This window comes from Lathyrus oleraceus, chromosome 5 (genome assembly GCF_024323335.1).
Source record: "Lathyrus oleraceus cultivar Zhongwan6 chromosome 5, CAAS_Psat_ZW6_1.0, whole genome shotgun sequence".
NCBI classification, from domain to species: Eukaryota; Viridiplantae; Streptophyta; class Magnoliopsida; order Fabales; family Fabaceae; genus Lathyrus; species Lathyrus oleraceus.
In genome coordinates, this window is record NC_066583.1 from 54,638,846 (window position 1) to 54,654,702 (window position 15,857).

The following is a 15,857-nucleotide window of genomic DNA, read 5'->3' on the forward strand; positions in this document are numbered from 1 at the left end:
ATCAATGTTTGCACAATAAATATTTTCATAAACAATATCTTTTGCAACAATTTGTGAAAAGGGTTCCCTAGGAGTAACTAGGATGCTTTGGGTGCCTAACACCTTCCCTTTGCATAATTACCCGCTTACCCAGATCTCTGTACCTTTTTTATTAGTTTTCTATGCGTAAAACTTCTTAGGCTTTTGTTCGCTTTTTAGCCATTCCTTTGGATAAATAAAAGTGCGGTGGCGACTCTATCTTTGTATGCTTTGCTTTTGATTTAGTCAATAAATCATAAAGTGATGAATACACCACTACAGAAAAGTGGCGACTCCACTGGGGAGACTCATCTTCCTAGTGGGTTTGCCAACTTTTTACAATTGTTGTGATATATTGTTTATGACATATTTTTGTACAATTTGGGATTACTGTATTTCTTGTAATGATTGATTTGCTGGATATATTAATTGCTTGCTTGCTTGGTGATCTCTGTGAGATGAGTTCTATACCCGAACTCGAGTGTACCTTATGATAGGAGAATGGCATAGTCTCGTCGACTTGTGTGGAGTTATTCCTTAGCAAGTTGACTTGCGAGTCCATTCACTTGGTGGAGGTCATGTTCGATTAATGATGTCACACAAGTTATTTGTGGTTAGGCATTATTCTTTCAATCATGTGCCTTAGAAGCCAAGGACCTTAGTTTACCAAGCCCATCTTGGCCTATTTTTAGGACGTAGTGCGGAGGTCGTTCAAATGTCAGATTTGATGCGATTGTTACGCGATACTACACTCATAAGAGTCTCTCTTGAGAATATTTTTGGAATACGAGTATTCGTTCCTCCGATAATACTCGAAAGATGGGATGATGACTATGGGAACCTCTGGTAGAACATGTTCAGCAGGTTTAAACCATAGTACACTCCCTTTGGGTGGTTCTTAACCGAGACTCCATGCTCGTGACTCACAACAAACCCGTGATTCATGGTTAATCCGTTCACCCATCGTTAATATCAATGGAACCTGGGTGTTGATAAGGTGAAAACCATAATCCACCAAAATGGATGATTGATATTAAGGATAGTTGAGCCGTTCGTATATCGTTAATATCAATGGAACTTGGGTGTCGATAAGGTGAAAACTATAATCCACAAAAATGGATGATTGATATTAAGGATAATACGAACTATCCCATGACCTTTGTCTGGTGTGCTTTGATTGATCCTTGAGTGTGATTGTTGCATTCATGCATTCATGCATTCATCTACATCCATATCATCAGATAAAAAGAAAATTTTCAAGGAACTTAAGGGGGTTTATTTGCAAAATTTTCAGATATGAAAAGACCAAAAAGGCATACAAAGAAGTACAGCTTTAGACAGACCGATCTGAAAGAGTTAAGGAATCTGACATCTTATGTATTAGATCCATTGGGTTTCAAAGCTCGTTATGGGAAGCTTCTTCCTCTGCTAACTACTCAGGTTGATGAGGGACTGATGGGAACTCTGGTTCAATTCTATGATCCTCTGTATCACTGCATCACTTTTCCAGACTTTCAGCTATTGCCTACCCTTGAGGAGTATGCTCATCTTGTGGGTATTCCGATTCTAGATCAGGTGCCGTTCAGTGGCTTGGAGAGTAATCCTACTTCTCGAGAGATCGCAGACTAGTTGCACATAGATGAATCCTTGGTTAAAGCTCATATGACTACCAAAGGTGGAATTCAAGGCTCCCTTCTGAGTTCCTCATCGCTCAAGCTACCGTTTATGGGAAGGCCATGAGTGAGGATGCCTTTGAGGCCATATTCGTGCTTCTCATCTATGGATTGGTATTATTCCCCAACATCGACAAATTTGTGGATGTGAATGCTATTAGGATCTTCTTTGTTCTTAATCCCGTTCCGACTCTGTTAGGTGATACCTATTTCTCTTTGCATCTGAGGAATGCGAAGGGTAGTGGTGCTATTGTGTGCTGTTTGCCTCTGTTGTATAAGTGGTTTATTTCTCACTTACCTCAGACGGTCGCTTTCAAGGAGAACAAGGGATGTCTACGGTGGTCCACGAGGCTCATGTCTCTCACTAATGATGATATCTCTTGGTATGATCGTGCATATGCTGGTGTCTAGATTATTGATTCTTGTGGTGAATTCTCCAATGTGCCTCTTCTTGGTACATGTGGTGGGATTAGCTACAATCCGGTGCTAGCACGTCGTCAGCCTGGGTTCCCCCTAAAGGATAAACCTAATAACATTCTGTTAGAAGGTGTGTTCTTTCAGGAGGGTAAAGATCCCCAAGGCCTGAAAGCCAGGATGGTCCGCGCTTGGCGCAAGATTCACAAGAAGGGTAGAAGTGAATTGGGTCCGAAGAACTGCATAGCTCTGGAGCCATACACGACTTGGGTAAGGAAGAGAGCATCTGAGTATCTCATGCCTTATGATTATCCGAGACCTACACCTTTGGTTGTGGCTGGGCCTTCAACCCTCCCTAACCAAGGCGTAGAGGAGTTGAGAGACGAAGACCTTTCACGTGCCTGGATCCGTGAAAGAGAGGAGTTGCTTCAGCAAATCAGGGAGAAGGATGCTATGATCGAGTTTCTCGAACATCAGGTCATTGATGATCCTGATGATGCTTGGACTTCTCTACTTCCTCAGTCTTCTAAGTTCTGGAAAAGGAGGTATGACAGACTCGCCAAAGATAAGGCGGATATGGAAGCGGCATATGAGAGAGAGATCAAGAGGCTTCGTGCAGCTTATCTTCCGGCATCCCGAGCTTCTAGGGATCCATAGGATGTTTATTTTCCTTCTCTCTTGTAATAATTGACAATGCTGTACTTCTTTGGTCAAATATATTTGATGAGATGTTTTCCATATGCGATTAAATGCTTAATATTCAAAATTTGCAAATAATACCCTAAAAGTTCCTTTGAAAATAAAATAAATCATGTGCACGAACATTGCATGCATCATTTGCATAAGCAGGTGTTGTTCCGGTCTTCTTGTCTGTGGCCTAACTCTGTACTCTTCATTTATTTTGAAGACAAGCTGACTCATCGGTACTACACCAGAGCCAACTCTGCAAGAGTGATGGATCAACTCGAACAAGAGAATCTTGAGCTGAAGGAAGAGGTCGCCAGACGGAGCGCTCTGATGGAGCAGTTTCTAGCTGCGCAGAATCAACCATCTCCACCACCTGCAACTCCTCCCCAGAGGACTGTTATATCTGAAGTTGTTTCTTCAACTGTGCCAGCTGCCAGTGCCCATTTTGTGCCAACAGCCATGCCGCCCAGGTTTCCATGGGGTATGCCTCCTGGTTTTATGCCTGATATTCCAGCTCCGACATTTGCTTCCATGCCGACATCTAGCCCGGTCCTTGTTATGCCTCCTCCTGTCGTGCATACCGTTCCCAGGGTAGACGACACCATCTATCATTCTGAGCCGTCTGAGGGCCCAGATGTTAATGAGAAGATGGACGCAATGAATGACCAATTCCTTGAACTCCGCAAGGAATTGAAGACCCTTCGAGGAAAGGATTTGTTCGGCAAATCTGCAGCCGAGTTGTGTTTGGTTCCCGGTGTTAAGATACCTGTCAAATTCAAAGTCCCTGACTTTGAGAAGTATAAGGGGAACACCTGCCCGCTCAGCCACCTGGTTATGTATGCCAGGAAAATGTCTACTTAGACAGATAATGATCAACTGCTGGTTCATTATTTTCAGGATAGTTTGTCCGGTGCAGCTCTTCGGTGGTATATGAGTCTGGATAGTGCAAACATCCGTTCCTCAATGATCTTGGCGAAGCTTTCGTCAAGCAGTACAAATACAATGTGGATATGGCTCCGGACCGTGATCAACTCAGAGCCATGTCCCAGAAGGACAAAGAGACATTTAAAGAGTACGCCCAGAGGTGGCGAGAGCTGGCAGCTCAGATTACTCCTCCGCTGGAAGAGAAGGAAATGACCAAAATCTTTTTGAAGACTTTGAGTTCATTTTATTATGAGCGGATGATCGCTAGTGCTCCCTCTGACTTCACCGAAATGGTGAACATGGGGATGCGATTGGAGGAAGGAGTCCGTGAAGGACGTTTATCCAAGGATGAAGGCTCTTCTAGCAAGCGGTATGGGGCGTTTGCTAAGAAGAAAGATGGGGAGGCACATGCTGTGTAATCCCATGCTAAACCAAGAAGACCCTCTGCCAAGAGGAAGCCTGTGCGTCATGCCAGCAGTCAGCACCAGGTGGCTCATATAGCACCTATCTTCCGTGACAATCAGCAATATCAGCATTCCAATCAACAACCTCAACAGTATCAACCACAACATCGCCCTCAACAACAGGCTTACCAGCCTCGCAACAACAGTAATCAAGCTAATTTGAATTATGAGAGGAAGAAGATCACTTTCGATCCAATTCCTATGTCATATGCTGAGCTATATCCCTCTTTAATAGAGCGGAAACTGATTACTCCCAGAGAGCCTCCGGCTGTACCTGCTAACCCGCAGTGGTGGTATAAGCCTGATCAGCATTGTGTTTACCATTCCGGTGCTCCGGGTCACAATGTAGAAAACTGCTTTCCATTGAAGACTAAGGTTCAAGACCTTATGAGATGCGGCATTCTAAGCTTTGAGGACTCAGGCCCTAATGTTACGAAGAACCCATTGCCCGAGCATGGGAAGTCAGTTAACATGGTCCAGGGTTGCCCTGGTAAATATAAGGTCAAATATGTAAGCCATATTCGACAGTCATTGGATGAGTTGCATCGTCTGCTGTGTGATTACAGTCATATGGAGCACGACCATGACAAATGCTGTATCTGCTCTGTCAATCGTCTGGGTTGTCGCCAAGTGCGTAGAGAGCTGCAAGAGCTGCTAGATGACGGGACTATTGAGATTCTTCAGAACAGGAATGTTGATGAAGATGAGCCAGAGGTGAATGTGATTTCTCCTGTGTTCAAAATTCCTGAGCCTGTTGTCATCCGTTATGATGGTAGTAAGCAGAAGGTCTCTCCTTCTTTGGTGATCAAGCCTGCAGGCCCTGTGCCTTATTCTTCAGATAAAGTAGTTCCCTTCCGCTATAATCCAATTGCTGTGGATGATGGGAAAGAAGTGCCGTTGCCTTCATCCTCTGTTGTGAATATAGCTGATGTCAGTGGATTGACCCGTAGTGGTCGTGTATTTTCAGCACCGAAGCCTCAGGCTAGAGCTGATTCTGTTGAGCGTCCGGTGGGGAATGCTGCTAATCCTTCGAACCCGACACTTGCTGTTGCTAAACCCTCCTCTGTACAAAAGACTCCTACTTCTTCTGTTGGCCCGAGTGGCAATGTGAATGAAGACTGTGATGAGATGCTGAGGCTCATCAAGAAGAGTGAGTACAACGTTGTAGACCAGCTTCTACAAACGCCATCCAAAATCTCCGTGTTATCTTTGCTTCTGAATTCAGAACCCCATAGGGAGGCTCTGCAGAAGGTTTTGGACTTGGCTTATGTTGATCATGATGTCATTATTGAACAGTTTGACAGTATTGTTGCAAACATCACTGCTTGCAAAACTTTGAGTTTCTGTGACGCTGATCTCCCTGAGGAGGGAAGAGACCACAACATGGCTTTACATATATCCATGAATTGCAAGAACGACGCCATGTCCAACGTGATGGTGGACACTGGGTCATCTCTAAATGTATTGCCGAAGACCACTCTCTCGAGATTGTCATATCAGGGGCCTCCCATGAGGCAGAGTGGTGTTGTTGTGAAAGCTTTCGATGGGTCGCGTAAGACTGTGATTGGGGAAGTTGATCTCCCGATCAAGATTGGACCCAATGATTTCCAAGTTACCTTTCAGGTTATGGATATCCACCCATCTTATAGCTGTCTCCTTGGTAGACCATGGATTCACGAGGCTGGTGCCGTGACATCCACCCTACACCCGAAGCTGAAATTCGTAAAGAATAAGAAATTGGTTGTGGTAGGGGGAGAAAAGGCTCTCCTGGTTAGCCACTTGTCTTCTTTCTCATATATTGATGCTGAGGATGAAGTTGGAACGCCTTTCCAAGCTTTATCTATTGCTGAGCCGATTGAGAAGAAGTCTCCTTCATTTGCTTCCTATCGTGATGCGAAACTGGCCATTGAATATGGTGCAGTTGCTGGTTTAGGGAAGATGATTGAGCTTGAAGACAATAAGTCCCCTGCCGGCATTGACTATTCTTCTGGGGTCTTCAACGACAAAGGGCTGTTCAAGAGTGAAGGTTTCATCCACGCCGATCAAGCTGAGGAAGCTGCTGCTATTCTGGAAGAGGATGTAGAGGATACTGGCAATTTTGTCATCCCTGGCGGGATCTGCCACAATTGGGTCGCTGTGGATGTTCCTACGATCATTCATAAATCAGCGTAATATGTTCACTTTGTTAAAAAGCCCTTCTCCCATGCCAAAAGGAGAAGTGATGATATTGTTGGCATCATATATACAATGATATTTCATTCAATGAATTCATGTTAAACATTTGTTTTTCCTTTGTTTTCACTTTTTTCTTTTTGCATGAAATCGGTGATCACAAAAAACCCTAAAAAACAAGAATAAAAGCAATCTTTTCATCTGCATAATGATTTGCTTGTTTAAATTCTAAAGTTTTATTATCCAAAATCATTATGCAGGTTGATTATAAAACCCATTGAACATAATGATCCAACGCCATCTCCCAATTTTGAATTCCCTGTATTCGAGGAAGAGGAAGATGATGTTGAAGGGATTCCTGATGAGATTACCCGTCTTCTTGAGCACGAAGAGAAGATCATTCAGCCGCATCTTGAGAATCTGGAAACAGTCAACTTGGGGTCTGAAGATTGTGTTCGAATGGTGAAGATTGGGGCACTCCTTGAAGAGTCTGTAAAGAAGGGGTTGATCAGTTTGCTACAAGAATATTCTGATATCCTTGCTTGGTCGTACGAAGACATGCCGGGTCTAGATACAGATATTGTGCAACATTTCCTGCCTCTAAAGCCTGAGTGCGTGCCTGTGAAGCAGAAGCTCAGAAGAACTCATCCAGATATGGCAGTGAAGATCAAAGAGGAAGTTCAGAAGCAAATTGATGCGGGGTTTCTGGTGACTTCCACATATCCTCTATGGGTGGCCAACATTGTGCCTGTGCCTAAGAAAGACGGAAAAGTCCGTATGTGCGTTGATTACAAAGATTTGAATAAGGCTAGTCCGAAAGATGATTTTCCTCTACCACACATTGATATGTTGGTAGACAATACAGCTAAATTCAAAGTCTTTTCATTTATGGACGGATTTTCCGGATATAATCAAATCAAAATGGCACCCGAGGATATGGAGAAGACAACATTCATCACACCTTGGGGAACATTCTGTTATCGAGTGATGCCCTTCGGTTTGAAGAACGCCGGAGCCACGTATCAACGAGCTATGACTACCTTGTTTCACGACATGATGCACAAGGAGATAGAGGTCTATGTCGATGATATGATTGCAAAGTCTAGAACGGAAGTTGAACATGTTGAGCATTTGTTGAAGCTTTTTCAGCGTCTGAGAAAGTTCAGGCTTCGTCTGAATCCGAACAAATGTACATTTGGAGTCCGTTCTGGCAAGTTGTTGGGTTTTGTTGTCAGTGAGAGAGGTATTGAGGTTGATCCTGCAAAGGTCAAAGCAATACAAGAGATGCCTGCGCCCAAAACTGAGAAGGAAGTCCGAGGTTTTCTTGTCCGCTTGAATTATATTTCCAGATTTATATCCCACATGACTGCCACATGTGCGCCGATATTCAAGCTCCTCCGGAAAGATCAGTCTCATGATTGGACCGAGGATTGCCAGAAAGCTTTCGACAGTATCAAAGAGTATCTGTATGAACCTTCGATCTTGTCTCTGCCTGTAGAAGGAAGACCTCTGATCATGTATTTGACCGTTCTTGAAGACTCGATGGGTTGTTTACTCGGTCAGCAAGACGAATCAGGGAAGAAGGAATCTGCTATCTACTACCTGAGTAAGAAGTTCACTGATTGTGAGTCTCGATACTCAATGCTTGAGAAGACGTGTTGTGCTTTGGCTTGGGCTGTTAAGCGTTTACGCCAGTACATGATAAATCATACAACTTGGTTGATATCCAGAATGGATCCAATCAAGTATATATTCGAGAAGCCTGCTTTAACTGGGAGGATTGCCCGTTGGCAGATGTTGTTGTCTGAGTATGATATCGAGTATCGAGCTCAGAAAGCTATCAAAGGTAGTATCTTGGCTGACCATTTGGCACATCAGCCGATTGAAGATCATCAGTCTGTTCAGTATGACTTCCCAGATAAGGAGATTCTATATTTGAAAATGAAAGATTGCGATGAGCCTACACTTGATGAAGGTCCAGAACCTAGTTCCAAATGGACGATGGTGTTTGATGGCGCTGTAAATCAGTACGGAAATGGGATTGGGGCAGTAATCATTACTCCTCAGGGAACACATATTCTGTTTACAGCAAGGCTAACTTTCAAATGCACGAATAACATGACTGAGTACGAAGCTTGTATCATGGGATTAAAAGAGTGCATTGATCTAAGGATCAAGCATCTTGATGTGTATGGTGATTCGGCCCTGGTTGTCAATCAGATCAAGGGTGAGTCGGAGACGAATCAGCCAAGTCTCATTCCATACAGAGATTATGCGAGAAGGATTTCAACATTCTTTACTGAAGTTGACTTTCATCATATTCCTCGAGAGGATAATCGGATGGCAGATGCTCTTGCTACGCTTGCTTCAGTGGTTGTGGTCAAGTATTGGAATGAAGTCCCCAATATCACCGTGATGCGCTTGGATAGACCAGCTCACGTGTTTGCAGTTGAAGAAGTGAATGATGACAAGCCTTGGTATTTTGATATCAAGATTTTCCTCCAGAACCAGGTCTACCCGCCTGGGGCATCTGTGAAAGATAGGAAAACTTTGAGAAGGTTGTTAGGCAGTTTCTACCTCAGTGGTGAAGTGTTGTATAAGAGAAATTATGACATGGTTTTGCTCAAATGCGTGGATAGACACGAAGCAAACCTGTTGATGACTGAGGTCCATGAGGGTTCATTTGGTACTCATTCCAATGGACATGCCATGGCTAGAAAGATGTTGAGAGCATGCTACTATTGGCTGATAATGGAGTCTGACTGCTGCAAATATGTGAAGAAATGCCACAAGTGTCAGATCTACGCGGATAAGATTCATATTCCTCCGACACTTCTGAATATGATTTCATCACCGTGGCCTTTCTCCATGTGGGGAATTGACATGATCGGCATGATTGAACCGAGAGCGTCCAACGGACACATGTTTATTCTCGTAGCAATTGATTACTTCACCAAGTGGGTTGAAGCCGCATCATATGCAAACGTGACCAGGCAGGTGGTCGTGAAGTTTATCAAGAATCAGCTTATTTGCCATTATGGTGTGCCTGATAAGATCATTACTGATAATGGATCTAACTTGAACAACAAGATGATGGAAGAGTTGTGCGCTGAGTTCAAGATTGCACACCATAATTCCTCTCCCTACAGACCCAAGATTAATGGGGTTGTTGAAGCTGCTAATAAGAATATCAAGAAGATTATCCAGAAGATGACAGTTACTTACAAAGATTGGCATGAGATGCTGCCATTTGCTTTGCATGGTTATCGTACATCTGTCCGCACTTCAACAGGGGCAACCCCTTTTTCTCTTGTTTACGGCATGGAGGCTGTTCTCCCAGTAGAGGTGGAGATCCCATCAATGAGAGTCTTGATGGAAGCCAAGTTGACTGATGCTGAATGGATTCAGAGTCGTTATGACCAACTGAATTTGATTGAAGAGAAGTGATTGACTGCCATGTGTCATGGTCAGTTATATCAGTAGAGAATGAAGAAAGCATTCGATAAGAAGGTCAAGCCTCGTGTGTTCCGAGAAGGTGACCTTGTGCTCAAGAAAGTCTTGTCTTTCGCGCCCGATTCCAGGGGCAAGTGGACTCCAAACTATGAAGGTCCATATGTTGTCAAGGGAGCCTTTTCAGGCGGTGCTTTGATGCTCACAACTATGGATGGGGAGGATTTCACTCGTTTTGTGAATTCAGATGCAGTCAAGAAATACTTTGCCTAAAAAGAAAAACAGAATAGCTCGCTAAGTTGAAAACCCGAAAGGGCGGCTTAGGCAAAAATGAGCGTCTCGGTGGAAGACCCGAAAGGGTGATCCAGGCAAAAGTTAGAGACATAAAAAAGTGTATTTGCATCCCGCTAGATTGAGTACCTCACCCTGGGGAAATCTAGGCAAAAATTAGGGATTTGGCAAGTAACTGCATCCTGACAAGACTTTCTGTTCCACAGCCGTCTGTTCGTCAGAGATTCTTGATTCGTCGCCAACTGAAGCCTCGAATACATCGGATTCAAATTGATAGAGAAATGGTCATTATGTTCAATGTAGCCCTCTTCCAATATATATCACCGATTTCAAATTTGTACAGATCTATGGAGTCTTACCATTTGCAGGCTACCATTCCATCAAATAAATTTGAGCTTTTATCCAATTATTTGCATTCTTATTTGTTTCAATTCAACAAATGTTTTGCATGTTTTAATTGATAAAATGTCATTGTTTTAAACAAACAAAATTTTTGTTCATAAAATTTGTTTTTAAACAAAGTGAACATTCACAATGATAAAAGGATACTTAAGAATTTCTCAGTGCTCTCCCAAGGGTGGCATGATTTCTAACAGGGTAAGACATTTGTTCATATTCCTATCTTGGTTGTATCCTCTTTCTCCAGATTGTTGTTGGGGTTACTCCCCAAGCAGAGCTTCTGTTGAGATTTTATGTTCCCAGAACAGAGTGCTTGTTGGAAACTTCAGTTTTCATCTTCAGCAGCATTCTCTCCCCGGCATGGGTGCTTTCCTTTTGGAAGATTCGGTGGTTGGTGGGTTGACATCCCAGTACTACGTCGTTTCCTCAGTGAAGTCGCCAGCGGAGTTGTTGGTATGATGTACTTCATCTATGCTATCTCTCTCCATCAGAGTGTTTGTTGAGGTTTTCACCTCTTCTCCCTTCAGTAGAGCAGTGATTCTTTCCTCCTCAGCAGTTGTAGTATTTTGTGAAGGTTTGGCATTTGGTGGTGGACCCCCAACTCTCCTTCTCTGCCTCAGATAAATCCCCAGTAGTGTTGTGATGATGGATTGAACCTGTGATGGTTCCTCCCTGCAGAGATTTGGTTGATTTCCTGATGCTTTTGATCCCCAGTAGAGTGGCTTGTGGGCAGAATCTACTTGTGTGATCTGTTTTCCCTCAGTGGATTTATCCCCAATGGAGTTGCTGACAGTATCTCCAGTGGAGTTGCTTGTGCAGCCAGATTCTACTTGTGTGGTCTGTTTTCGTAGAAGTTCTTGCCTGTGCAACGAACTCCTGTTTCCCAGCTGAGACTGGTGATCCCCTGCAGAAATCTCGTGATTTCTCCACTTCCCCAACAGAGTTGCTTTCGTGGCAGTTTCTGCCTGTTATGAACTTCTGTTCCCCAGTTGGGTTGATTGATGATCCATCACTTAGGGATTTTGTGATTTCTTTGATATCTCTGATTTTCCCAGCAGATCTTTGCTTTTTAGCATTCAGATCTCCAGCAGATTGGCTTGCCAGTGGGATTTCTTGGTTCTTTTCCTCTGGAAGTGTAGTACCGGGCGTTTGATTCCTGGACCTGTTTGTGTTAGTAATGTCTGTTTTGTCAGCATTCATCAAACATAAATCACGCATATTCATGCATACTTTCAACATTCAGATATTCATGTTGCACTTTTTACCATACATCTTTTGTTTGTTGTCTCCTGCTATTGGTGATATAGATCTCCCCAGTAGATCTCCCCAAGTAGATGTCGGGTGTTAAAACTCTCAATATAGAGTCAGCCCCTTAAGCAGAAAGTGTTTGTCTTTCCTTCTGCAGTTCCCCACTGAGATATATCCTCGTGGATGACGGTTGTTCCCGTTTCCTCCCAACGCATATATTGGGATGGGTTTTCCCTATTGAGTTATATCCTCAGTAGGACGAGTCTTGATTCAGTTTGCCTTTTTGGTTTGATCCTGAATTGGCCTTTCTTCAGCTGTCTCTTGTGCTTCCCTGTGGAATAAATGAATATTCGCCCAGTAACCGGCAATAGTTCATCTTATCCCTAGCGGAGTTTTTTTGGGCCTTCTACCCAGTAACCGGTAGTTGTAAGTCCTATCCTTTGTGGTTTTCTACCCAGTAACCGGTAGTTGTAAATCCTGTATACCTTTTTCCCGCTTTGTGGAATCTGTGGTTGTGAACTTTTTGTTCCTCAGCAAGAGTCGTTGGTTTCTACCCAGTATTCGATAGTTGTAAATCCTATTTTCTTGCTCTCCGGCAGAGTTTGTGGTTTTCTACCCAGTAACTGGTAGTTATAAACCCTATTTTGTTTTCCCCGTGCGGATTTGTGATCCTTTCACTCCCCACGCAGAGGCTTTGGTTTTCTACCCCGTATTCGGTAGTTGTAAACCCTACTTTTGTATCCTCATCAGAGTTTTGGCCCTCTACCCAGTAACCGGTAGTTGTAAGTCCTATCTCTATTCCCCTAGCAGAGGTAACCTTTGTGGTTCATTCTGGTTGATGGTGGATTTTGTGGTCTTCTACCCAGTATTCGGTAGTTGTAAATCCTATGTTGTTGTTATCTCCCTATCGGAGTCTGTGCTTTCGTGTGGATAATTGTCGTATGCTAGCAATCTTATCCTCAGCTGAGTCTTTGGTTTTCTACCCAGTAGTCGGTAGTGGTAAACCTCTTGTTTCCTCAGCCAGAGTCTTTGGTCTTCTACCCAGTATTCGGTAGTTGTAAATCCTTTGTTCTCCCTTTTGCAGAGTTAACCTTGTTGTTCATCCTAACCGATGACAGTTACTCGTCCGTGGTTTTCTACCCAGTATTCGGTAGAAGTAATCCCCTCTTTGTGGTTATCTTCATCCAGTATTCGATGTTGATATTCCCTCTCTTCTGGGTTTTGGCTCTGAGTAAGCACTTGTATTCCCAACATGTTTTTGTGGATAATTGTCGTATGCTAGCAATTTTATCCTCAGTGGGTCTTTTCACCGTATGCCAGTGATTTGTTCCCCGGATCATTGATTCTTATCAATGCATCCCAGTGAGTCCTCTTTCATTTACCCTTTTGTTGGTAATGATTGTTGCTCCCTTTGATCGGTCATCTTTATATACCTAGTTTTGGTATCCCGATGCCTTTCTTTTCGGTTGATTTATCCTTTATTAACCCAGTAACCGGTTGTGGATAATCTTCCATGCGAGTATACTATCCACGTTCTGACGGTAATGGATAATATATCTCATGCACTCTTCAGTCGAAACCTGTTGTGTTTCCCCAGACGAGTAAGATTCGTGTTCCTTTTGAGGAATCGAATATTCGTTGTTCCCTTTTTGAGCGTATCTCCCAGTAACCAGTGATATGTCTCCTGGATAATTGTCGTATGCTTGCAATTTATCCCCATGTGAGTTATCTTTCGTTTACCCTGTTGTGGTTGGTAACGATTGTTTCTCTTTTCGGTCGGTCACCTATTATATACCCAGTAACCGGTATCCCTGGTGTTCCTTCCATGCGAGTATATTATCTACGTTCTGACGGTAATAGATACTATATCTCATGCGAATATACTATCCACGTTCTGGCGGTAATGGATATTATATATCATGCGCTCTTTGGTTGAAGTCTTTTGTTCTTCCCCATTTGAGTAAGATTCGTTTTCCCGTTGCGGAGTCGAATGTCCACCCTGTAAGTCGATTTGCTTTTTCAAGCCCTCCTTTTGGATGATGAGTGTCTTGGAATATATACCAATTCACGCTTTGGTCGGTCACCTATTATATACCCAGTAACCGGTATCCCTGGTGTTCCTTCCTTTCTGCTCCCTATTATGACCTTGGTCCCCTGTGGAGTCAGATTTTCCTGAGTTGATGTACCTTTTTCAGGTCTTTCTCAGATGTTTCGGTTGATTGATATCTCTCACCCTTATACCGGTCTTAGATATTCATTCTTCCTGAGCTTGTTGTTCTTTCACCCAGTATCCGGTGTTTAGATCACATGTCTCTTTGAGCTTGTTACCCAGTAAGCGGTAATACCTCATCTTGCAGATTTTCTCCAGAAGAGTCTTCGTTAGACATCCCCCAGTGGAGTTCCTGTTGTGATTTTACCCTTTTGCTGCATTGGCGTTTTCCCCAATATATGCAATTTTTCCCGGCAGGGAGGTTCTGTGTGAATTTTTCCCCAGTCCGAGTCCGAATTTTCATCTGAAGTATCCTTTGTGGGTAGTTTGAGTCAGCTTGAGTCTTTCCAATGGATGTGTTCCCTTTGGAAATTTTTTCTTTTTCCCGGTTTGAGTCCTTTACTCCCCAGTGATGTCTCCAGTCCAGTCGTGTCCTGCTCACGCAGTGTCAGTTCTTTTTTCCATAATTCAGAGTTGTGTCCTTCTCACGCATTAATTTTTTTTCTTATCCCCATGAGAGTACTGTTAGAATCTCTGTTCCTGGTGAGTGTATTACTCCGATGGATCGTCTTTCTTCTTTGTGGACCCATATTTCCCACAGAGTTTGTTTGTTTTGCATTCATACATTTGCATCATAAGGTCTCTTAGGGACCAAAATTTGTCTCATTACTGTTATTTAAGCCCATTCTACCGCGTCGAGATGAAGATTTTAACCTTCACTTCTCCGGCTAGAATGACCTTAAATAGGGGCATCTGTAAGACCCCAATTTTGTCCCTAAGATCCCTCATGACATCATATCATAACATTGCATTGCCTCAAGGATCATTGGACACCTTGCTTCCTTCCCTGTGGGTGGGATCTTTATTGAGAGTGGTTCTTGATCACCAAGCATCGCTTGCATTTGTATATTATTGCTTTTCTTTCAATCATTAACCAAAAGTGTACAAAAGTATGTCATTAACCTTTGTTACTTGCAGCTTAAGTAGTCAACAGGTCAAGGCATCAGGTGAATTCATGGTACAAAGAGATGAAGTTTCCATTGAGATATGGATCATTTGACCACTTTATGGAGCTTATCTGAGCTATAGGTTCATTTTGGAGCAATTCCCCAAGTGGTTGAAGCTCCAGTTCATCAGAACAATTTCAGGTCATCTAAGGACCAATACAGTCAACTGAAAAGTCAACTGTGGGATTTGAATTGAGAAATTGAGTTTCTTCATCCCATTCATGTCCAAATCATGCTTATTCATCATACCAAAGATCAAGGTTGAAGAATTTGAGGTCAAGTCAAAAGTTTCCAAAAATGGAAAGTGACCTATTATTTCAACTTTCCAAAAATGGCAAGTTTTGGATCCAACTTCAACTCAACTTTCCAACATCAAAGAAGCTTCAAATGAAATTTTGTCCAACATGAAAGTTGAAGATCTCTCTCTCCCATTTACAAAAAAGTCCAAGATCATGAGCATCTGATGAATGGTTGAGGAGATATGATCCAATCATTGCCAAGTGTGCATGGAACTTCAAATGGCCATATCTTTTGATCCATAACTCCAAATTTGGTGGTTCTTTTTGCATTTTGCTTCTCATGACATGAGCTTTTCAAAACATTCACCACATTGCATGAATTGTTATCACATGATCATTTGCATATCCATTTTTTTTTTTAGAGGGAAATTGCAAAATTCAAAAATGGTGCATCATGGGAACTTTCTACCATTGCCATTGTGTTTAAAAAATGATTTTAAGTGAAAATGATCAAGCAAATGGTACTGTTCACGTGGGATTAGTCCATGCACCATGCATTTTTGAGATTTTTGCAAAACACCTTATTTCCATTAACCAAGTTAAGTATGGATTAGCAAGGTGATTAAGGAAGCATATAAATACCTAAATCTAACAGAATTTGG